Genomic DNA, 25,115 nt, shown 5'->3' with positions numbered 1-25,115 from the left:
ATTTTTCTTCTCTTTTCTTCTATGAGCTTCTATTGTCTAGATCTTTTCTTCCATAGCTCACCAAGGGTATCCATTTGATTAGGAGTTAGATTGGAGAGATCCCAATCTGGTATAACAATGTCTTTCTTTAGATCAATTTTATCATTAGAGGCATCTACCTCTTTACCCTTTTCCTTTTGAGCAGTACAAGGAATAACCAGCTTTCCTTTGCTCAAATCTTCAATGCTCAGTTGAGGCTTACCTCAATAGTCATTTCACTTGCAATAATTGAAACATAATTTCTCAAATGTAGAAATAGTAGTAATATTAGGAGAACCTACTATTCCTTGCTGAGACTTGGTCAGGCCTATTGTTGTGAAGAGTGGAGCCTATTTCTCGGTAGATAAAGTGGCAGAAACAACACTTATCATTGCACTTGGTAGAATTTCTCCAACAAACAATTAGACGTTTGGTGGAATAATGTTACCTCAATTGACTTAGTAGTAGCCTTCTCTAAGCTAGATGGCACTAAGGCTTTTCTCAAAGAGAGTGGGAGGGAGGCTATTACCTCTACTGCTATCTTCTCAGGGTTCGAGTCTTGAATGTTCTTTATTTTACAAAGATCTCTACTTGCTTCTTGTTCCTCCTCATCTTCTTCATCATTAACTTCTATATTATCTATCTCCTCATCATCTTTCTCCACATCTTCTTTCTCATCATCATTTTCATCATCAATTTGTACAACCTCCTTAGTAGGCTTATGCAATTCATATATATTTTTCCAAGTTATTGTATTTGATTCTCAACTAATTCAATATATTTTGACAAAATTAGGAATGAATTGAACTTGGGAATAAATTTATGTTCATTCTTTTTCAATGCTTCCTTCACTTCCTTGTTAGAATGATTTGGAATAACCTTTCTCAAGGTTTGTTCTCTAATGTCTCTAGCAACATTTAATGCATTTTCCCAATAATGTGTAACAACCTTCAGTAAGATATTGGGAACTTGATTTGTTAGTTCTTGAGGAGAGTACTTCCACTTAGCCATTTTAGCCACTAAGTATTCTTCAACTTGCTTCTGTTCTTCCTTAGTTCTTGATTCACACTTTAACAACTTGAAATTAGACATACCTCCACCATTTTGTAGTCTTTTCAGCCTTTGTTCAAATGTGAGATGAGACCTTTTGAATGTAACTTGCTTCTCTTATTCTTCTTCTTCATCATCCTACAATTTGAGCTTCTTTCTAGATTTAATAGGTCTTCTTGTGAGTACTCTATGAGAAAACCTTGTATCCCTTGTTATTGTAACCTTCCCCTTTTTCTTAGGAGTCTCTTCTTCTTTAGGTTCTTCTTCTTCTATAGGTTCCTTTTCTCCTTCCTCTTCTTCAACATCATCTCCCTTTCCTTCTATCTATAGAAGATGGGAGCTCAATTTCTTGCTCTCCTTCAGAATCTTCTCTACCTATTTTATTCCTCTCTTTAAAGCTTGAGGAAGCTTGATTTCCAAAGAAATCATGGCCTTAACTTCTTTATATGTACCAAAATATGGTGCCTTAGGGTCCACTAGCTCATTTACAAGAGCCTCAATGATGTCTTTGGTGTCATCAACATTCACCTCATATCCATGAGGTTTCACACATGCCACCTTTGGCCTAACTGCCTATATATGCACCTTATCAAAATCCACAAGGAAACATATATCTTTCTCCTAGTCATCAACTAACTGCTTTGGGATTTTGAATTTGCTCTACATTTTCTCCTTAAATATCTCAAAGTATGCATCCATGATGCTCTCAAAATTGTCTCCCATATCAGCTATGAACTCATTTATTTGATATACAATAGGTATATCCTTTTTCCATTTCACAGTGCCTTTGGAAGGGAAAAAATTCTAAACATAAAAGAATTGACAAGTTAAGAGTGATCCAAACTAGTAGGGATTTGACTTTAAGGATTGGATAATCTCCATATTTTTTCTTAGTTGATTCAACTACAACTCAAAAGGTCAAATCATAGGTTGTTCTTGACCACTTTGAATGCTAGGTCAATAGCTTCGCATAGAACATTGTTCAATCTTCTCAAACTGTAGATTTTCTGGGCAATCACATGTATCCCAAAATTGATTTCCATATATGTGACTCCACTCAAATTCATACCTCTTCCATCCCATTCAACAAAAGTCTTCTTTGTAAGTTTTACTCGACCCAGGGTTTTGGTATTTTTTTCCTTGCTGAGCATTGGTAACCCTATGATCCTGTATATCATCTTCTTCATGATTTGAATAGGTTGATCAATCCATAGATACATGTCATGGACTCAGCTAAGAATAAACCTAATCCATTTTTATTTGGAAATCTATTGGGATGTGCAGGATATGGGTCAAATCCTTGGCTTCCAAATACTTGTGCTCGAGTTTTAGAATTCCATCCACACATAGTTCTTCATATGCCTAGGTTAACTCTAGGGTTCCTAATTCTTGGATTGAACAATGATAAAATGACCAGATATCATGAATTAAGAGTACATTTGGAGAGATTTGAGATTGTGCTCCAACTCGGTCAAGTTCTTCAACAACTATTGGACACAATTTGAACATTGGGATTCTAGGTTCAACACCTTAGATCAACATCTTGGAACCTTTCTTCACTTTGCTGCTGGAAGAAGATTCCATTATGCTTAGTAACTGGTTGATAAAACTTTCAAAAATGTCACACCAAATCACTCTAAATGCTTGGGGGCTCAAGAATACTCTACTTTGTTTTCTTTTAAATTTGTGGTGAAAAATAAACCTTTCAATTTCATTTTTTAACCAAAAAATTTTCTTCAAGTCACCATTAATGCATTGTATGATAGATAGCTTAGTGACAACCTATTCAAGTTGGCAATCATAAGATGCTCAATTAAGTTCATCAACTCAGTATGCGCCATCAACACTTGGTTGGTACTTTGAACTTGCCATCTGCATTCAAGCTTAGTTAGGTCTGGAAACCTGACCTTTCTTGATAAGGTCTTGACACATAACTCCAACTGTAATCTAACTCGGTGATCCCATTGTATCTGAAATACTAATTTGGATCTTCTTGATTATTGACTAGAACTAATAGGAGATGACTCCTTTGAATAATAGTTCTAGTGATCTCCATGGCTAACTAGTTTGAAATGTTTGAGTTAACCAACTCATTTACTTGGGTGTCAACATTTTTAGGACTTTGATTTGTATTCACTGGAGATTTATTTTCCCATTGCTACCTCATTTGACTTCTAATTTTGTCAGCCTTTACTTTCTTCTCATCTTCAACTTTACCTTAGTTCATATAGTTTTTAGTTAGATGTCCAAGTTTTGTACATACATAACATCTCTTTGTAGGTTCTCTCTTCCTCATGTGAGTTCTTATGAAATTTTCTCCAATATTACCATGCGCACCACAATAGTGACATCTACACCCTATGTTGTAATCCCAACCAAAAATAGCTTTCACAATTTGTTCTGTTGGATTCCATATCTTGGTCTTGCATTCTAAAGATTTGTGCCCTTGTTTGTTGCAATTGAAACATTTTCCTTCAAACTTAGGTTTCTTTGCATTCACTTTCTCTATGTCTTGGCTTGTAACATTTTCCACTAAATTTTGATTTCCCATTGCTCCAACACTTGTTTGGTGTATGTCTTGTCTTTCCACAATGATTACAAGTAGGTCTTTTTTTCTTCTGAGCTCCTTATTGGAATGATTCACCTTCATCTTTATAGCCTAATCCTTATTTACCTTTATGTCTAAATTGAGTTTACTAGTCCAATGGATTTATGCTTTCTTAAGATTTCATTATCCTCTCATTGATTTTCTTTTGTATGTTGAGATCATTCTACAAACTTTCATTCTCTATCCTTAAGTTGATAAGCTCTTGATTTTCATAATTGAATTGATTGATCAAGTCTACTTGCTAAAGAGATTGGTGATGAATTTCATTTTCCTTTTCTTCTATCTTTTCAGTTAGCAATATTTTATCTTCTTTGGCTTTGTCCTTTTGTTCCATGTCTTCACACATTATTAGTGATTGAATTTCTTGTTCTCTTTTTTAGTTTTCTGACTTCTTCATGAAGAGTAAGATCCTTTTCAAGTAGATCTTTAATTGTTGCATTAGCTTCATCTGAACTTATGTCTTGGAAAATTTCTTCAATTCTTTCTTTAATGTAGAGATTGTCATTCACTTGTGCTACTAGTTCTTTTCTTCTTTTCAAGGATTGAGAGAGTTGCTCCTTAATTTTCTTGAATTATTCCATGGAAAATTGCATATCCAACTTTTCATTCTCAATATTTTTCTCTAGTTAGTACACTTCCATTGCCTTTGATCTTTTCTCAAGCTCGTAAACTTCTGATGTGAAAACCAAAATCTTTGTTATCAATTGTTGGAAATGTATGTGGGCCTGGGTGACTGAGGGGGGAATGGGGTGAATTAGGAGCCAACAAAAATTTAACTTCTATTCACCAATTTATCTCTCATAAGCTATTATAATCTAATTGCATGCATGAAAGACTACAAGCATTCAAACATTCATAACACTTGATTTTATATTGGGTAACCTAGATGCCTTCCAAATAGAAAGTAAAATTGGGATGGGGATGATACTCACAAGATTTATAACTATAGTATAAAGTTGGTTTATTAAAGCTTACAATTATCAATTCTAGTGATCTTCCCTATTAAGAGAAATAAGGACTATTAGGTCCACCTTGTGAAAGGATTTATACAATACAATGAAGTATGCACTTAGTTAAGATATTTAACATGAGACTGTTAAGTCCACCTTGTCAAAGGATTTGAGTGATGCACCTATTAGGATGAACCAATAGCAGATCTTTGATCTGCAACTTGATTTGCAATATGAGATTCATTTTATGTAATATGATAACCTTGATGTGATAGATGAGACTTTTCTTTCCCTTATACTACTTGTAGCCTTTTTCTTCTAATTCACATTCATTATGCTTTGTACTTGTTACTTACACATGTTTTGGATATGATAAAATGTATTTCATATATAATAATCCAATTAAGTACCTTCTAGAGTTGGATACAATACCTAATTCAAATAATCTTCACTAAGTTAGCTTACTATTGTAACTTAGGTTTTGAAGACAACTCGAGTGATATTCTGACACTTGGCAAGACTATCAACTTAGAAAGCTCTAGCATTCATTTGACACTAGTGCTTAATCCATAATGATCACTTTGGATTAGTATGAACTTGGTTTTCATTGGGTGACTTAATGAATATTGAAGAATTGGGTAGATATTGAAGGACTCAGTTGATACTACAACTCGGACAACACTATCTTCATTTTGCTTCATTAACACTACCAAGTTAGTAGACACTGATAAGATCAATTAACACTATAGAGCTTAGTTAACACTACTTCTTACATGGTTTACATTGATGAGCTTGGTAGACTCTGCAAAGCTTGGTAGACACTGCTATCTAAATGTGATGCTTGGTAGAAACTGTAAAGCTCAAGAGCAATGTAACTAATCAAACTAATTAACTGTTTAGTCGCTAATTGACAAATGATTTGACCATTAGGTCAATACAACATGCATAAAAAAATGGACAATTTAGCAACAAGTGATCAAAACCTTCCATTTCTTCATTATAAAGAACAAAATTGAAAGGTAATGCTATAGAAAGCTTCTGTAGTCACTCACTGGTAAGAATCCTATTCTTTAAAGAAAGCCAATAAAAGCATCCAACCTTAGGGAGAACACACTATTTCTAGCAAAAGGAATAGGCTTGATGGATATGTTTCCCATTATAAATTTTTTGTATTATTTTGTACCCTATTTTTATTGAATAATTACCATCCTTAGCTAGAATCCACACTAGAGTGTCTTCATTATTAGATAAGTATATTTCCCTCTCCTTGATTTTTTTATAGATAATGTAGTGCCCTGCCCGGAGATCCTTGAAACAAGGATTCAATTCAAGCCACGATTAAAAAAAATTTACAAGTATGAATGCACATGTCAACATCATACAGGGATCATACAGATCGCAATGAAAGACTTCACCAACAATCCAAGCAACCAACCAATCTCCAGATGCCCCTACTAAATAAAACAACTGATGATGAAGAATGCATAATTGAATTCAAAATGAACACATTATGAATTCAAAATGTGACACCAAAGGACTAAAGAATGCCTAAGAGGGTACCCCAAACAACTCCCAAAAAGTTTGGATCAAACTAAAAAGTGCCCGCTGCCCACTTGCACAAGTCTTTGCAAAAAATCCAGACAATATTTTAATATAGCGCTAGAAAGTATAGTGCAACATTCCTAAAGAAGGAGGGTGACACTTTCAGGGATAGGGCGATACTTCTCTCGAAGGTGTGTGATACTTTAAGGGTGTCGTATGACAGTTCTTACAAGGAGGTGTGATATTGGAAAGTATCACATGATATTTCTCCAAGAGGTGTGTGATAGAATCAGGAGATGCATGATACAGTTTCAATGGGTGTGTGATACAATATTTTATTGCACCATGCTGATAAATGATCACCCAGGAAACTCAAGAAAACCACTCTAAGGGTTAAACGAGGAATGAAATGGGAAAACAAACCTCCACATCAAGGAGTACTAGATCCACAAAGATCGAGGAACAAACACCTGAGTGCATAAACAATAAGATACCATAAAATAGGAAAGAGGAACATTTATCCATCTAAACCAAATTAGTAAAGAACATATTAAAAGCAACATCATAGTGAACAGAAGTAACATCGCAATGTAAAAAAATAACATCACAATAACTGAACAACCAACCTAAGTACATGATTCCTTCCAACCGTCAATAGCATCATAATACCATCATGGATCCTAGCCATCCCCAACACGTAACATCCCAAGCCACCGACCAGATCATTGGTACTATCATAATAGGGACATCACTACTAAAACATGCTACAATATAAGCATAAAGAAATATAACATGCTAGTAGTAAAGCATAAGATAATCCTACCAATAGATAACATCACCTCTCACATGCTAATCATCAATATAAGGAAATCTAATATGCTAAATCAATAAGCAATAGATAATACAATACAACAATTCACATCATCTAGTCATATCCTAAACATCATAATATGGGAATGCATCAAATAAACTAACATCATCTAAACATGATATCCAAGCATTCCAATGAAACCATAAATCACAAGAAAACATACTCCAGAACCCGAAGTATCAAGTGAAAACATCTAGCAATGGTTGCACTAGGATAAAAGACCATCTCTATACACCAGTCCCTAGCAGTGGTGAAGGTAGCTATGCCTCCCAACCATGTGGCACCCATAGGTCCACACCCACCATGCCAATGGAGATAATGATCCAACCACAAACACACATAAAGCACAACATCCATGGCTAACACTCATGTCAAACAGTATAATGGTTGTAACTAAGAACTTAAGACAATGCAAGGAGTACATGTTTTGGTCAAACACTCAATAGGCTACTAAGTAGGGGCTAACATCATGGAGAGTCACTTGGCATCAACAAGCCCAAGCTCGGATCTGTGTAGATTCAACTCCCTCAATGAAAGGCTCATACACTGTGTAGATTCAACTCCCTCAATGGAAGGCTCATACATTGAAGCACTATTTTATTATCTTTAGTTTTATTAACACTCACACATTTTATTTAGTTATCACTTAAAACTTCCTCTGCCAACCCTATGGCATCATGACACCAGGCTATGAGATAGAAGCCCCATCCATATGCTACCCTACCCTACCCATGCTCATCCTATGATAAGTGCCCATGGGCATGCATACTCCCATCCCAGCCCCAACAATCATAACTTATGGAAGTACCATAGAAGATCAGGCCTCGTAAGTCACCTAACAAATATATGCACACGTACTCATGTGTGGCACACCACTATCATGAAGATCATAAAACAAGGACTAGATGAGAAAACAATGCAAAATATAATGCCCAACTAAAAGAAACATGGGAGGATGGATTCTACACGACTCCTAAAGCCAATAAAACCATACATCATCAAATCACTCAACCGACCTCAATTTGGGAGTAGAGATTCTACATGAATCCCAATGATGCAACAAAACCAAACATCATGAACTCACTCGATCAACCTCAATCCAGGAGTATGGATTCTACATGAATCCTAGTGTCCATGAAACAAAAACAAAGGTCCAAAGAACCAAAAGAATAGGTATAAAATCACTCAATTGAACACAACGTTAAGAGTATAAATGTGACACACATCCCAATGCAAACATAAAAGTGCAACAAGGGTCTGATTAATATCCAAATGGATAATCTAGGTCCATGACACCCCATGCCAAGAAAACCTGAGAAAATAGGGCAGCATGCAAAACAAGGTAAAAATCCCAAAAAAATTGGAAAACTTGAAAATTAAAACCCATTTGTCCTTTGGGTACAAAAACCCCAAAAATCCAAAAATAAACAAGTTTGGACACTATATGAAAAAATAGCTAGCATAATGGCGCAAAACTCCAAACCCTCATCAAGAAAAAATAGGAAAATGTTCATACCCGCCCAATCGGGTAATGGAGGGGAACACTAGTTCTCAGCCTCCAAACAAATGGCTACCAAAAATAGAAGCAAAAATGAAGCCAAAACAATAAAATAGGAAAGCCCTACCTCAGCCAAAAGGGAAAAATGGGAATCTGAACCATAAAATAAATAGTATGCAGAAGTAGCTGAAAATTGTGGTAATCCAAGGTTTCCCTGAGCTGGATCCAACAAGCTCAACCTCGCGATGATCCCATGCTTGTAGCTCCTACAATGAACAAAATAGTAAATCCTCATAAAGAGGATTTTTGGTTTTACTCTCCAACTTTCTAATTCAAAAGTGAGAAGTGAGGAATTAGATTCCTTTTTGAATATTTATTCACTTTTCAAGTGAATAATCGATTAGGGCAAATAACTAGCCAACCTAGTTAAACCCTGAATTGACCCAAACGAAAATAGGTTATTCCTATAAATAGGAATTCATCTATGGAAAAGCTACCAAAAATTAAATTCAATCAATTAAAAGGCCTAAAAACCCAAAAATACATAAATTTCCTTAACGACTTTCACGACAATGCGAACCTCTAAATGCACAGACACGCTCACTGGTCTAATCACATAATGCAAATGAGTTTGGATTTAATAATCACTGAAAGGTTTAATTAAATAATTAAAATAAGGATACATCAACCAAATAGGGATGACATTGGTAAAATATGAATAGCTGAATCACTAACTCCATGTGCCACTGCTAGGGATATAAATCTTGCACACTAAACAACATGATCAAGTGCAATTGCATATAATAACATAGCCAAAGCAATAAATGCATTAAATCACCTAATTTAACCATTTATTTAATTATATTAAAATAATCTATTTACATTACTCACGTTTGCATAAAGCATAACAACATAGGAATGAAGTAAATAACCATAGCATTAAGTCCAACACATAACATAATCAAAGATATGTCCAAATACTGGATAACCAGATATCATCATAAAATACACTATCATCTCAAAAAGGCATCATCATGCAAAATGATCAACTGAAAAACATAGTAGTCTAACATCTATGATACTGAAATCAAAGAATAACATCTGACCCTCAGGTCATCTCAAATGTAAAACATAATATGAGTAATAGAAAATCTCTCGAATAAAAATATAACAAGCTAAATGTCCATAACACATAACCAAATAATCCAACATGGACAAACCATTTCTAATCATTTAAGCATTTAATAAAGGTTAATTAAAGAACAACAAAAGGACACTTTAAACACATGAGTGAACACCGTCATAAACATGACTAACCACTGCTACAGGAGCCTAGTCTAGCGTAGCATGGTAATAGTACACAATGCAATCTCTAAACACATCTCAAGGTAATCATGGAACAACCTCATGATACCACATCAATCCTGGTAACCACTAGCACAAACCTCAGTGAACCAAAAATCACATCATAATCTCATAAATCAGCCAAAGCATAATCAAAGAAACTTATACAAAAACATAAATCAAATCACCTCAACGGTGTAGACCACTCATGGTCACAATCATGATCCATCACAAAAAATGATCAACAAGGTTGCATCCATCATGATGACTTTGGGAGAGGCACTATAGATAACCTCTTTTTGATCTAGAGATAGAGGTTATTCATTAGGATCTTTCCAATTCACTTTTCTAGAGAGCCTATCAACTAAAAGTACATAATCAATGAGCTTCAACCCCCAAACATCAAAATATTTTTCTGTTGAATCACCATTTGGGAAAGATTTTGATAAAGGGGGTAACCCTTGCCAAGAATCTCCCCAAAATTAATACCATCACCACTATGGACTTCCCATGATATGTATTATTGAACTAAATCTTTGGAGCTCATCGTGAAATTCCAAATGATCAAGCCTTTAGGAGGATCAAGAATGGTAAACACTCTTTTTGGGTCCATATTGTCAAATATTTCTATTGCATGATCTTGCACCATTTCTTATCCAACTTTGAATACATATGCCAAACCAACTTGCCACTGAATGTTTTACTCCTGAGCTACAAATCATGAATGCCTCCACCACCTATAGCTTTAGTTTGTGTCATATTTTATAATGAAATTAAGGGGATATTTCAATCTTATGATAAGTCTCCTTTCCATAGGAACTCTTTAATCAGTGTTTCAATTTTCTTAGACAATTGAAGAGGGGGCTTGAGAATTGCAAGATAATAATTAGGAATAGCTCTCGCATAACTCTTTGAATTTTTTTATCCAAAATATAATGCCAATTTTTAATTTTTAAAATTTGAACTATTTGTTTGAATTTTGATAGTGTAGTTATTAGTGGGTTTATTCAAGTGTTTTTATTTAATCAAGATAAATGTAAATATGGGCTATGAGAAATATAGCATAAAAGGGAATGAAGAACAATAATTTCCTAGTCCCAATAGAGATGCCCATTTGATTTTCTATGAGATGACAATAAGTTTTTTTTTTTTTTCCATTAAAAATTTGGTATTATTTTTGCATGGAATAGTTGGGGAATTTCATCTATCGTGGTTGATTTTGTCACTAATTCTTTATGCAACTCCAAGCTCTCAATTCTTGGTGGACTATTGTAAAAATTGGGTGTCATTCAGAGGCCTTCATTTAACTTTGCACAACTCTTATGAATTTACAAATCATAATCCAGTAGACTAACTTATAGTTTTGGCTCCCTACTTTGACATGAGGATTAACTAGAAATGACTGACGATTTTTTTTTAATAATTGAAAACATTACTTAAATGGTCTTTAAGTTTCATTCTTCATTAAAACTGACATATTTTTAGTGTCCCTTGTTAAATTTTTTTAGTTTAAAATATTCAAAAATTCTTGTTTAGTGAAACTGCACTACATCATGCATGAGACATTTATTAGAAAGGCAGAGTAGGTAGTTTTTGATTTTTTGTTTTTTCTTATAAAATGTTCACACTTGCATGCATGTTTCTTCTTCATGTCCATGGACTAATAGACAACACCAAAAAAACTTCATTTCCATTTCTTTTATATAACATGACTCCCAAACACCCTATTTCAAAGTGCATATTGGAAGTAAGGGAAAAAATTAGTCTACATCAAAAGCTTGGCTTTTGCTAAAAGAAATCAAATTCTTTTGAAATCCTAATAAATCAGGCTCAACAAAAATTATTGGCAATAATAGTAATGATAATAAAGGCTAACCATGGAATATTACTAATAATATTTTCCATGTTACAAATTATTAGCAAGAATTTGCTTCCTTTTGATTTTTGATTAATGAGGCTAGTTATACTGATAGCCTCTAGCCTCTTTTAAAATTCATTTGGGAGGCAAACCCATGCCCCTAAACAAATTATTTTTCTAACAAAATCTCCAAAAAAAGTTGCAAAAAGAAATGTAAAAGTTAGCAAGATTTGGTCATGACAGTTTTCTACCAAAACAAAAACTTCCCATATCTACTACTATTTCACACACTTAAGATAGATAGAGATAGATGATTTTTAATGTCTTTGAGGCTAAAAATAAACCAACTTTAACAATTTTGTTCCTTTTTTGTGCAAGCTAATGATGAGCTCACTTAACTTCTCAATGTTCTCCTTGCTATATCCACAAATTTGAACTCGAAATCCTTCCACACCTCACATTTAACATAAAGTGTTGCTTTGAACTCAATATCCTTGCACACCTAACATTTAACATAAAGTGTTTCTCAATTTCCACCTTTCCAATTGCAAAGTGTGCAAACTCATTAAATCAAAATACATACATCTATACATGGATAATGAAAAATTTGATTGTGAGTGATTTTATCTGTCATTGAATGAATGATTGAAAGATTCCAATAATGTCCATGAGGCTAAAGTAGCCTATGGGACCCACAAGACAAAAGACAAGCACCCCCAAAGATAAAAATATTAGGCCTTTTGGAGTTGCTTCTTTAAGTCTTCCCCTTGAGAGTGAATATTGACCACTAAATTTATTATCTTGTCCAACTACTCTTCCTCAAAAAGAGTATCTAAATTGCTATTTACTAGAATGTCCCAATAGCTAGAGCAAATGTGACTATATGTTGGGCACTCCATGAGAAAGTGTTTCTCAGTCTCCACTACTCCCATATTGCAAAACAAACATATTCTCTCCTACCATTCTTCCTTGGTTATCATCCATCTAGTTGTTTCGCATCTCAAACGATGCGAGCCCATCCTAACTTGTGGTATGAGCATCTTAGCTCTCCATTTGATATTTGCTCCTATGTATGATTTATCCTCACAGGCTCTTGTTGGGTTAAATTCTTTGATATTATATTATTTTTGCACCCATTTTGTTTTGAATTTTTCCTTCACAAATTTCTTTATCTAATCATTGTGATTCAAACATTCATGCATATTGATATTTCATTATTCCATTCATTTAACATTTTTTTTCATTCACATGTTCTTTCTTCTATCCAACCTCTCTTCTATGATCATCTTGGGCCAAGGATGACTTTCCATACATTAAGCTTTGTATAAATAGAATAATAACTAAATCATTTCTAATACCTCTAATGGGAAGATGCTTGTTTCTACCAATATGATCTCATAGAGAACCATGGTTTTAATTGTGAGGTAGCTGATGATTAAACAATTTTGGATTCTTTCTACCTATCTCCATTTCTAATCTAACATGTTGTTGCCCCAAATCTCACAACCATAGAGGATCACCAGGGTAACTAACAAGCCAAAGATCACTTTTTTGGTCTTCCAATCCCATAATTCCACATTCCTACATCTATTATGTTAGGCGTATAGCATTGTCGATCCTCAAATTCTTTTGATCTACAAGTTTCCCAACTAAGCTTATTGTTGAAATCGACCCCCTACTAGGTCATCATTTATTGTTGAGTGGTCAAACAATGTGATTCAAGTCACATTCTCCCATTTGTTCCTCTATTTAATCTCCACAATGAATGCAATGAAAGATAGTCTACTCTTTCTTTTTTAATCTTTCATTAAATAGTGTTCACAAAAAATTACTTTTGGAAGAATTATTTCTTATCTATCGAGATTTTAGATTTGTTAGCATTAGGAATTAAATTTTTTCGGCTTGTCTTCTCAATGACTGAATGATTTTAATAACTTACACAAGGCCAAGCAAACCTATGGGACTACATATAAAATTCTAACACCTGAAATCTTAGGTCTTTTGGAACCATTTCATCATATCTATTCTTTGATAGTGAATGTTGACCCCTAAGTTTACTAACATGTCGAGTTGTGTTTCCTCAAATAGAGTAACTAAATTGCATATTTCTTGAATATCACCATAGGTGGAGCAGATTTCATTATAGATTAGGCAGACTATGATCAAATGTTGTTCTATCTGCACCACTCCCATGTTATAAAATAGAAAAACTCTCTATTCCCACTCCTTTTTTGGTATTATCCATCTCTGAGTTTCACACCTTAATATGGATAGCTATCAACTAGATTATTTGAGGCATCAACAAACTTATCTACAAATCAAAGGTATCAAATTGGCCAGAATTGACAAATCAAGTTGGATGGATTGAAAAGGGTCTTTTTTTTTGGTTTTTTTTATGGAGGGTTCAAACCTGTGAGGCATCCCAATGAGGCATGAGGCCTATGAGCTACCAACTGTAATCACCTAAAAATAGTCATCTAGACTATTAGCCCCCTTCTCAACATTTTAGCTAAATTAATTTAATCATTTATCTAGACCAAATTGCTAATAATCAATTTATTTGATTATAACGTATAGTTTGACTATGCTATCCTAAGTTCATTATTTGATTAAAAGAACATGTCCCCTTTTAATTAAATAAAACACCCCATTCTTCTAACCCACTTAAAGTGTACACATAAAGTCCTTTTTCTATTTTACAATTAAAAAAAAAGGCTTGTGAGACTTTTGTCTTATATGACAAGTCAACTTTATTCTATTGGTTGACTTGTGTGTGCACATGGATCACACTTATTTTTGAATTCCACCATTGATCATCCATCATCTTTATCTTGATCTCTACCATCCGTACGACTTTAAAAGGGAGAGAGCTTTCCCCCTCAAAGGATCCATCTTTTGAATATTGTTATGCTACAGGTTTTCTAACAGGTTTCTTGGGAGCTTTGTGGAGAACTTCTCACTCCTTGTCTATATTCTCTCATTCCATCATATTAGCATAAGATCATATGACATTCTTAGTATAGTTGCATGTTAGTTTAGCTTTCATTCTTGTAATAATCTCACATAGTTTAAATAAAGGTATTGTAACACTCTCATTCATATTCTAGCATAGCTGCATCTTACATTTTCATTTTAGTGTAGTCTTCCATCTTGCATTGCATACTTGAGGGATTCCTTGAAGATATTTCCACTATTTCTCTTATCTCAAAGAACCTCTCGTTGCATGGTTTACTAGCAAGAAGCACATTTCTAAGGTTTGGCTGAGAGCCTTCATGCTTGAATACTAGCTTCTTGCACTCTGTGGATAGGGAGCTCTAAGCCGGCATCCGAACATTCCAACTCATGGAATTGTTTGGATAGAATGGTTTAGAGTGTGACACAAATTAAGTGTACATTTTTGGCACCCACCGTGGGGCATGAATCAAGTTTCTAGCTCCATTTTCTTTCATTTCTTATCTTTGGTTTTTTTATAGCAGCATATTGGATCTAATCAAGTGCTTTTGTAGAATTATCACTTTGGTTTTAAGGCCAACCCATAAGTAGATTGGTTTGAAGGCCAAAAATCTAGTTGGTTTAAAGATTTTATCATATCTTTTAAACCCCTTGGATTTTGGTTCTGAAATTTTTGTTTGCAGGTTGGGTATGTGTTCAAAATGTCTTAGGCCAATTTTTAGAGCATTTTGACATGATTTTCGAGAGTTATGATTTTTTCTTTGTTTTTCATAAAAAGCTATTTATGATTGCAAATCAGCATATTTTTTAGAAAAAATTACATTTTCAAAAATTATTTTGAATTCTAAGGTGGGTTATTTCTTTGTGTTTTGACTTTTGAGATCGTATTAGAAATCAAAAATCCGCTTTGATAAATTTGGCCTGTTTTGATAAAATGGGTCTCTAGGACACAAATGAAGAGATTTTTTTGAATTTCTTACATTTTTGAAAATCTCTCAGATTTTTAATAGGGGTCTCTTCTTTTCATTTCTATTTTTGGATCCAAAATCATAGCAAAAAAATCTAATCATGTTGACTAGATTAAAATCAAAGAGTAAAAATGAGAGCATTTGTGATTAACTTTCACTTTCTTTGCATGCACTTGATTGGAGGATAAATTGGATATTTGAGGCAAATAACCACTTTTTATTGCATTTTTTAATGTTATTTCACACTAACTTGTGGTGCTAACAAGTTGTGATTGCAGATTGCCATCCTTGTGAAAAAAATTAAAACATTGCATAAAAAGAACGCATGTCAAAGCTTCAAATGCACAAGGGCTACTAATGATTGTTTGTAGGGCTGCCCAATGCATAAAAACCCAATTTTTCTTGTTCTTTACTTTTACATGTGCAACATATACTAGTTGTTTATTTTTAGGCACATTAAAACTTACAATTGGAATCTTTTGGTGATAGGAGAGTATGCTCTTCACCCTTGGGGTGAATCAGAAATCTTGACTTACCATTTGGTTTCAAGAGTAAGAGGCAACTGAATCTTCCTGGCATGTTTGGGAGAAAATGATTGGAATAAGAGAGTATGCTCTTCACCCTTGTGGTGAATCAGAAATCTTGACTTTCAAAAGTTGATCCACTCTTTGTGTAGTTAGAATCCTTTAGAGGGCTTGCTCTCGGACAACCTGAGAGGAACGACCCAAGTGGGGACAAGCAGATTACTTGGCTCTTCCAACCTACTATAAACTCAAGGCTATCAAGGGCACAAAACCTTGGTAGACATAGTGTTTTTCTTCGCCTAGTGTGATCACTTATGGGAGTTCGACCATAAGGAGATCACTAGGCAAGAATGCTTAAGGTACTCTTGTGGTCGCAAGATTGGTTACTCATTGCAAGGTGAGCTGTCCCATAATTGGGAGCAAGAGGAACACTATGAATAGAAGCCCTATCTAAACACCCTAAGTTAGTAACTACCTTTTTTAGCTACTCAACTTCTTGGTGCAAGGATCAATCCTAGTGGACTACTCGGATCACCCCAAGATATACACTCACCATATGTGTTCCCTTGGTTATGCTTATGGCATTTTCATGACAAAAAAAATATCTCTTATGGGTAACCACTTGGTGTGAGGCGAAGGAACATCAAGCGTGGGCCAAGTTGTTGAGTAATGAACCATGTCCTTTAGGTAGATATTGCTTGATGTGTTCTCGAATGTGCTAGACCTGTGAAAATCTTTGGAACATACACATGATGATAGTTATACGGCTTTCTTTTAAGACCTCACATATGCTTGTATCATGCAAGGTTGCTTTGTCCCTTGCTTGATTGTTTGAAGACTACTCCATGTGTCACTATCTTGCTTGGAAAGAAATTTCTTTTGAACATCAAACTTGCTATGCTATCAACTATTGTCAAACTTTGTCAACCAAGTCAAAACATCAAATGCAAACATTTTCTTGTGTTGCTTGCTAAGGGGAGTCTCATCATTTGATTTTTATTTTTTATGTCTCTAGTTCTTGAAGATGCTTTAAAGTGACTATTTGTCCTTGGTGCTCTTGGTCTTTCCATCTTTATGGTCTATGTCCACTTGCTAGTTATATTATTGCTGCAATGGTTGCCTTGATTTCTTGACTACACTCTTGGGTTGGAGAGTTGTTCACTTGTCACCCTGCTTGCTCTATCTATTTGGCTATTTGGGCATCTTGCCTACCTATTGACTTGAGTCATTCATGTCGTAAGTTTCTTGGACATATTTTTTGACAAGTCACTTTAATCTCTCTCTACTATCTTGGAAAGTAAACACTCTACCTCCTATAGTTTCAACATCAAGTTATCTTCTAGGCTCTTTTATGCTTGGCTTTGCATCTAAAACTATGGAATTCAAATCTTGTGCTACCAAATCTCAACCAAATTTAGATGATCATGATATCCTCCATATCACTAAAGATTTTCAAGATCTATATGTGCAATACAAAGAACTAGAAGAGACAAATGATCTTTCTTACCTTCATCTCTCTAAGCGCATGATGGAAATGAAGTCTAAACTTGAGAAAAGGTTGGAGGAGAAGATTACATTTTTACATGAATCTTCCTTAAGGTCTTTATATGCATGTGAGTCACCTTCTTTTAGGTCATCCTCTTATTCTAGGTCTACATGCTCTACTTCAAGACATCAAATGTCTTCATTTTCTAGATCTAAAGACCTCTTTAGAGAACAAGCAATCATCAATAATAGTCACATGACAAAAAAAAGCATTAAGAAAAACAACAAAACTAGCCATGCGACACTTTTTACATAAAGAGTGCGACACATTTTTGAAAAAGTGTCGCGCAACGCTTTTTACATAAGGAATGTGACATTTTTATGTTGTGCGACATTTTGCACCGCATCGTGTGACATTTGGGTATGGCCGAGGTGACACATTTTTTTGAACGGTGCGATACTTTGTTTGGAAAAAAGTGTCGCACGACAGTTTTTTCGAGCCTGTGTGATACTTTAAAAGTATCGCACAAATTTTTTTCAAAAAACTTTAAAATGTGTGAAAAAGCTCGAAAAAGCGACAAAAAGGTAGTTACTTACCGACGCCCCATATCGCTCTGGCCGGTTGTGCAACTGGCTGCGCTCAAAATGGTGTCGATGAAGAGGAATGTTCTCCTGAGCCATGATGCTATGTGGACCACACAAAATCTCTCAAAATCACAAAAAGAAAAATGAATAGTGAAAATGACACTTGGACCCCTTTTATAGCCTCCAACCTTATTTTGACCTAATTTTCAAACTCCTTGGAATTGTGCAAAAATTGCACCCCTAGCTAATTTTGACATCCTAGATCCATTTTTGGGATTGAAATTGAAGTCCAAGTTCATCTTGATGGTCAAAATCATATTTTAAAAATGCTACCTTCTTTTGAGCAGTTAGCTGACCGATTGAGGTCTAATCTTTGAATCATCGCTGGGGCATCTTCATTTCTTCATGACTTCATCATTTCTATGCTTCATATCTACTTCTATTCACCTTTTCACATCTAAATCCTCTTTCTACTCAATTTGACCTAATTTTTACGATTTATCTTTCACAGTCAACTTTGGTCAAACAGGGGCATTTTTATCAGTTTCTTATAGTCATTCTTGGGTTCTAATCATTTATCTATCATATCATACATTGCTATATCTCAATTTTCTCATGTCTAGCTACTTTTTGCTTCCTCTTACCTCATTTCAATTTTGATTCCGAGGGGGCAGAAATACTCTATTGTTGATTGTTACAGCTATCTATTTCTTAGGAGCATTTGTTTGACCTTATCACTTGCTCTCGATCTATTCTCTTTGCTAGATGTTAGAATTCTTTTCGAATCCTAACATCATCTTCCTAATGTTCAGTACTACTGCTATTAAGCTGTGCATTTAGGACTTGCTATCTATTTCTACATTTCATTCTTTGGAATCAGATATCTATATCTATCATCACCTACTTGACTTTGATTTTCTTTGACATAATATGTTCCCAGATCGATCACACATTAGTCAAAGAGGGGCAAATGTAATCACCTAAAAATGGTCATCTAGACTATTAGCCCCCTTCTTAGCATTTTGGCTAAATTAATTTAATCATTTACCTAGACCAAATTGCTAATAATCAATTTATTTTATTATAATGTATAGTTTGACTATGCTATCCTAAGTTCATTATTTGATAAAAAGAACATGTCCCCTTTTAATTAAATAAAACACCCCATTCTTCTAACCCACTTAAATTGCACACATAAAGTCCTTTTTTCTATTTTACAATTAAAAGAAAAGGCTTGTGAGATTTTTGTCTTATATTACAAGTCAACTTATATTCTATTGGTTGACTTGTGTGTGCACATGGATCACACTTATTTTCAAATTCCACCATTGATCATACATCATCTTCATCTTGATCTCTACCATCTGTACAACTTTAAAAGGGAGAGAGCTTTCCCCCTCAAAGGATCCATCTTTTGAATATTGTTATGCTGTAGGTTTTCTAACAAGTTTCTTGGGAGCTTTGTGGAGAACTTATGACTTCTTGTCTATATTCTCTCATTCCATCATATTAGCATAAGATCATATGACATTCTTAGTATAGTTTCATGTTAGTTTAGCTTTCATTCTTGTAATAATCTCACATAGTTTAAATAATGGTATTGTAACACTCTCATTCATATTCTAGCATAGCTGTATCTTGCATTTCCATTTTAGTGTAGTCTTCCATCTTGCATTGCATACTTGAGGGATTCCTTGAAGATATTTGCACTCTTTCTCTTTTCTCAAAGAAACTCCCATTGCATGGTTTACTAGCAAGAAGCACATTTCTAAGGCTTGGCTGAGAGCCTTCATGCTTGAATACTAGCTTCTTGCACTCTGTGGATAGGGAGCTCTAAGCCGGCATCCAAACATTCCAACTCATGGAATCATTTGGATAGAATGGTTTAGAGTGTGACACAAATCAAGTGTACACCAACCAACAAAGGCCACCACTTGAAGATTTAGGAATCCAATATGGGCCGACGCATGCCTGAAACCTCTTCAACTTAGAGCTAAGGATTGAGGGGCATCCGCACCATCAAAATCACCTAGGGCATGATCCCAACCTCATCCCTTATGGTTTCAGAGCCTTGCACTCAACAAGACTTGATCTCTAGTGGGCTCTTTATGAGCCATTCATCTTCACTAGTAGATCAAGGGCCCATTGACAAAAAAGGGGTGTTTCATCAAAGCAAAGTCTCATGATTACTTTTTATACCACCAAAAGAAAATAAATAAATAAAAAGACAGTAATTTTTGAAACATTGATCATGGTAGTCAATGCACATTGGATTGAGCACCAAAAATCACACATGAGGTTATTGTGATGAGGAAAAAAAGTATTGCAAATCAAGTAAACTCATGTACTTGTATTGATCATGGGAGAAAAGAGAATATATGTTGGATCTAGCATCGTTGCTGATGAGTTCTAAGTTGGACATTGGCACATCAGTAGGGGAAGATCCCAAAGCTATTGTGCCACCAAAAAGGGAGCATTAAAATGCTCTCATACATCCATACCCCTCGACCTCAATATGTGGTTGTATATATTACATCAAATCCCATCCTACATTAAATTGCATTTTTGATATATCAACTTTGGTGAAATCATATTAATAGTGCAAGGTTTCAAATAAGTAAATGGAAATCGGAGTTCAAGGATTAAAGAATATAATGTACTACATGTGTTATGGAACATACTAAGCATATATATGGTGTTTATACATAAATAAATAAATATAGAATATAATTAATCATATAAAAGAAGTATTTTAGTAGATTTATATGTATGGATTCATTATAAATATAACTTGTTTTGAAAAGGCAATTAGGATGTTTTAAACCAATTTCCTTATTTTCTTATTATGCTTTGAGGAGTTGATAGATGTTGTTGTGTAGAAAGAGGTGAAGTAAAACCATATGATGTATTGGTGATAAGCACCCTACGACAAGAAAACCCACTCTCTCTTGAGATAGGTGTTGAAGAGAAGTAAGGAATCATGGTTTAAACACATTAATTACTTAATACATTTGAAAATATATATTATTTATCTAAAATTGATTAAATTATTGATGTATCAATGAATTTTTGAACATAATTATTGATAGACACTGAGTAGGGGTCATCACACTGCCAATAGCTAAAGCATAAAGATTTTTAATCATTTCAATCTTTTCCTTGTCATGGTTGGGACATGGATCTTTACTCAATTTGAAGTGGGATGCAAGAGGTGTACTAAATACCTAGCATCCTTCATATTGAACCTATCAGGAACCTTCTCAATATATTTTTCTTGTGAGAACCGTATTCTCTTCTTCTCTCTATCACACGTAATCTTCATGCCCAATATATGTTATGCTAGTCCCAAATCTTTCATTGCAAGTTATTTTCTCAACTCATCCTTCAACCGGTTAATCATCTTTTTATCAAGTCCAACATAACATAGCATCCACGTGCAATAATAATGTAATGTCTTTTTCTTGATCATGCCTCTTCATATAGATGCAATGATCAAATTGTAACCTTTTAAACCATATTCCAACATGAAGGAATCAAATTTCTTATACCATTGGTGAGGTGCTTGTTTCAGCTCATGAAAACTCTTCTTTAACTTGCAAACCAAATTTTCTTTACCTATTTCTTTGAAACCTTGTGGCTACTCCATATAAATATCTTCCTCCAAATCATCATGAAGAAAGGTTGTGTTTACATCTAATTGTTCACATTCCAAATCTAGAGCAGTAACAAGACCAATAATAATTTTAAAGGATGACATTTTAACAACAGGTGAGAAATTTTTAGTAAAGTCTATACCTTCTTTTTGAGAAAATCCTTTCACCATCAACCTTTATTTCTATCTTTATTTTTTCCATCACCCTCATGGTTTATCTTGTATACCCTTTTTTTTGTAGAGCTCTTCTTTCTTTTGGAAACTTTACCAACTTTCAAGTTCTATTTTTAAGCAAAGAATCCATTTCTTCCTCCATTTATTTCTTCCATTCTTTACTATGTTCATCGTCACAAGCTTCCTTAAAATCAACATGTTTTCCTTCATTAGTTAACAAGATATAATTTGAGGGCATATATTTTTGTGAAGGCTTATGAGGTCTACCCAATTTGTAAAACAATTGTTGTTCAGATTGAATTGTTTGTGAGGGATCTTGTAATATTTCTTATTGTTTTTCCTCATTCTCCTCTTGTTTTCCATCATACTTTTGATTTTGGTGCCCAATTTCTTGCATTGGTGGGATAATCTTGTTTTCTTTAATATTATCAACAACTTTCTTTACCTCCACATTTTCTACATTCCTCTTGAACATCTTTGACTCATTAAATATAACATCCCTACTTCTAACAATCTTATATTTGGTAGGATCTCATAAATGATAATTGAATTCACCATCCACATATCCCAAGAAAACACATTTCATGGATTTATCATCTAACTTAGTTCTATTCTCTTTGGGAATATGAATAAATGCTTCACATCCAAATATTTTTAAGTGAGAATAATTTACCTTCTTACCATTCCAAACTTCTTCAAAAATTCCACCATCCAAGGGTATAGCAAGAGACCGATTTATGAGGTAGAAAATTATCCTTAATTCTTTTTCCCAAAAAGGTTTTCTCAATCTAGAATTTGACAACATACTCCTCAACTTCTCCATTATAGTCTAATTCATTCCTTCTGCAGTCCTATTTTGTTGAGGAGTAAGGGGCACTATTTTCTCATGCTTTATGACAAACCTATAACACTACTCCTTGAATTCATTAGAACAATATTCTCCACCATTTTCTTTTCTTAAACACTTGAGCATTTTATTAGACTCTCTTTCAATGGAAACATATACCTTTTTAAATATCTTGAGTACCTCATCTTTTCATTTCATTTGGTAAGCCCAAACCTTCCTAGATGCATCATCTATGAATGTGATAGAGTAAGAGGCTCCTCCTAATTATCCAATGTTTACTAGCTCAAATACATCAAAATGTATCAATTATAAAAAAATTATTTTCCTTAATGATGACCTCTAAGAAATGAAACCCTTCATGACCTATCATAAATACAATGCTCACAAAGATCAAGATTACAATATTTCAAACTTGGTAAAAAATTCTTGTCGATGAGGATTTGTAGGCCCTTTTCAATCATATGACCCAAGCACTTTTGCCACAAATCTACTAAAATATCTTCTTTTATAATAGAAACAACATCTAATTTCTCTATTAGTACACTTAATGTATATATTGTTCTCATCTTGAATCCTCTAGCCATGAACAATGCTCCTTTACTAAATATCCACTTTTTCTAAAACTTGTGGAGTAGCCTTCATGATCATGCAACCACCCTATAGAGATTAAACTGATACACATCTTTGGAATGTGCTTAAATTTTCTTAGCAAAATATTTTGTCCATCCTTTTTCTTCATTTGGGTATATCCAACTCCAACAATATTACAAAATTGATTATTTCCCAAATATGCTTTACCATAATTACTAGGATTGTACACAATAAAGTTATCCTTATTTAGGGTTACATAATGATATGCCCCAAAATCAATAATGTAATCAATGTATAGTTGAAGGTATATAAATGTTCATCTTTCTTCAAAATAGTAAATAAAACCTCATTATCTAATACTATAACTATGATCCCACCTTTATTTGTGTCGACTAATTTCTTATTTGCATTGCTCAATTTTTTATCCTTTTTCTCACTTTAAGACTTGATATTCCTTTTTCATGTTCCTAACTTTCGACAATGATAACATGTTAGCTTGCCCCTTCTTTATTTTAATATGCCTCTTGACCTTGAACACTCTTAATGACTTCTTTCAAATTTTCTACCATGATCACTCGCATTAAATGCTTCTCCTCCTTGAGTTTCTGGGATAAATTTTCTTCATAGTTATTCATTCATTAAGTTGTTAAAAACATCATAAAACTTCTAGGTTCTTGTTGTTGCAAAAGTGTTGATGGCTACAATAAGATTCTCCCAACTATCTAGCATAAAACACATTAGTAGGATGGCTCTAATCTCGTCACCCAAAGCAATTCTAACATAGGCAATTTGGATGGTGATTATATTGAACTCATTTTAGTTCTTTGCTATTGAAGCACCCTCCTTCATCTTGAGGTTGTGTAATTTATTCATCAAGAAAACCTTATTTGAAGTTGTGTTCTTATACAAATCATGTAACTTTTTCCATAACTCTTTTATCGTCTTCTCTCTAGCAACAATAAAATACAAACTTTTTGTGAGGTATTGATAGCTGGTTACTATATCCTTTCTATCCATCTTCTTCCAATCTTATTCCTTGAATTGGTGACTACTACTCCTTTAGAATTAATTCAAGTATTTTATTTGAGATTTCCATTAGGAAAAGTTATCCCCATTTAACTTGTCCATAGTAGCAACTATTTCTAACTCTATTATACTTAAATAAAACCCTTCATCAAACTCTTCACCAGTTTATGGATAACTATAACTTGGAATTTTCTCTAGAAACACTTCACTCTTGCTTTCTCTACCTCTATACATTAAATACAACTAGTTAATCTCCTATCTCTATAGGATATGAACATGACTAGTTCTCCTTCCATATTTGCAATATACAAACATGACTTGTGTTAGGATTAAACTACAGACTGAAATAAAAATGACATGCAAATATAAACAATATCATAAAATAATAGATCACATAGAAGAGAACACAAGACACCAAGATTTAATATGGTTCACCCAAACGCTAGGCTAAATGCACCAAATAGCAAGTCCAACATTATTATGATATGGTGATTACAATTTGTAATCCCTTATAGCTCAATACCACCACAAGAAGCAATTTTTGCATCACAACTTATGAAACAATCCCTAAC

The sequence above is a fragment of the Cupressus sempervirens genome, chromosome 7 (genome assembly GCF_028749045.1).
Source record: "Cupressus sempervirens isolate cs-2001-9-10 chromosome 7, ASM2874904v1, whole genome shotgun sequence".
Lineage (NCBI taxonomy): Eukaryota > Viridiplantae > Streptophyta > Pinopsida > Cupressales > Cupressaceae > Cupressus > Cupressus sempervirens.
This window is presented reverse-complemented; position numbering follows the sequence as displayed.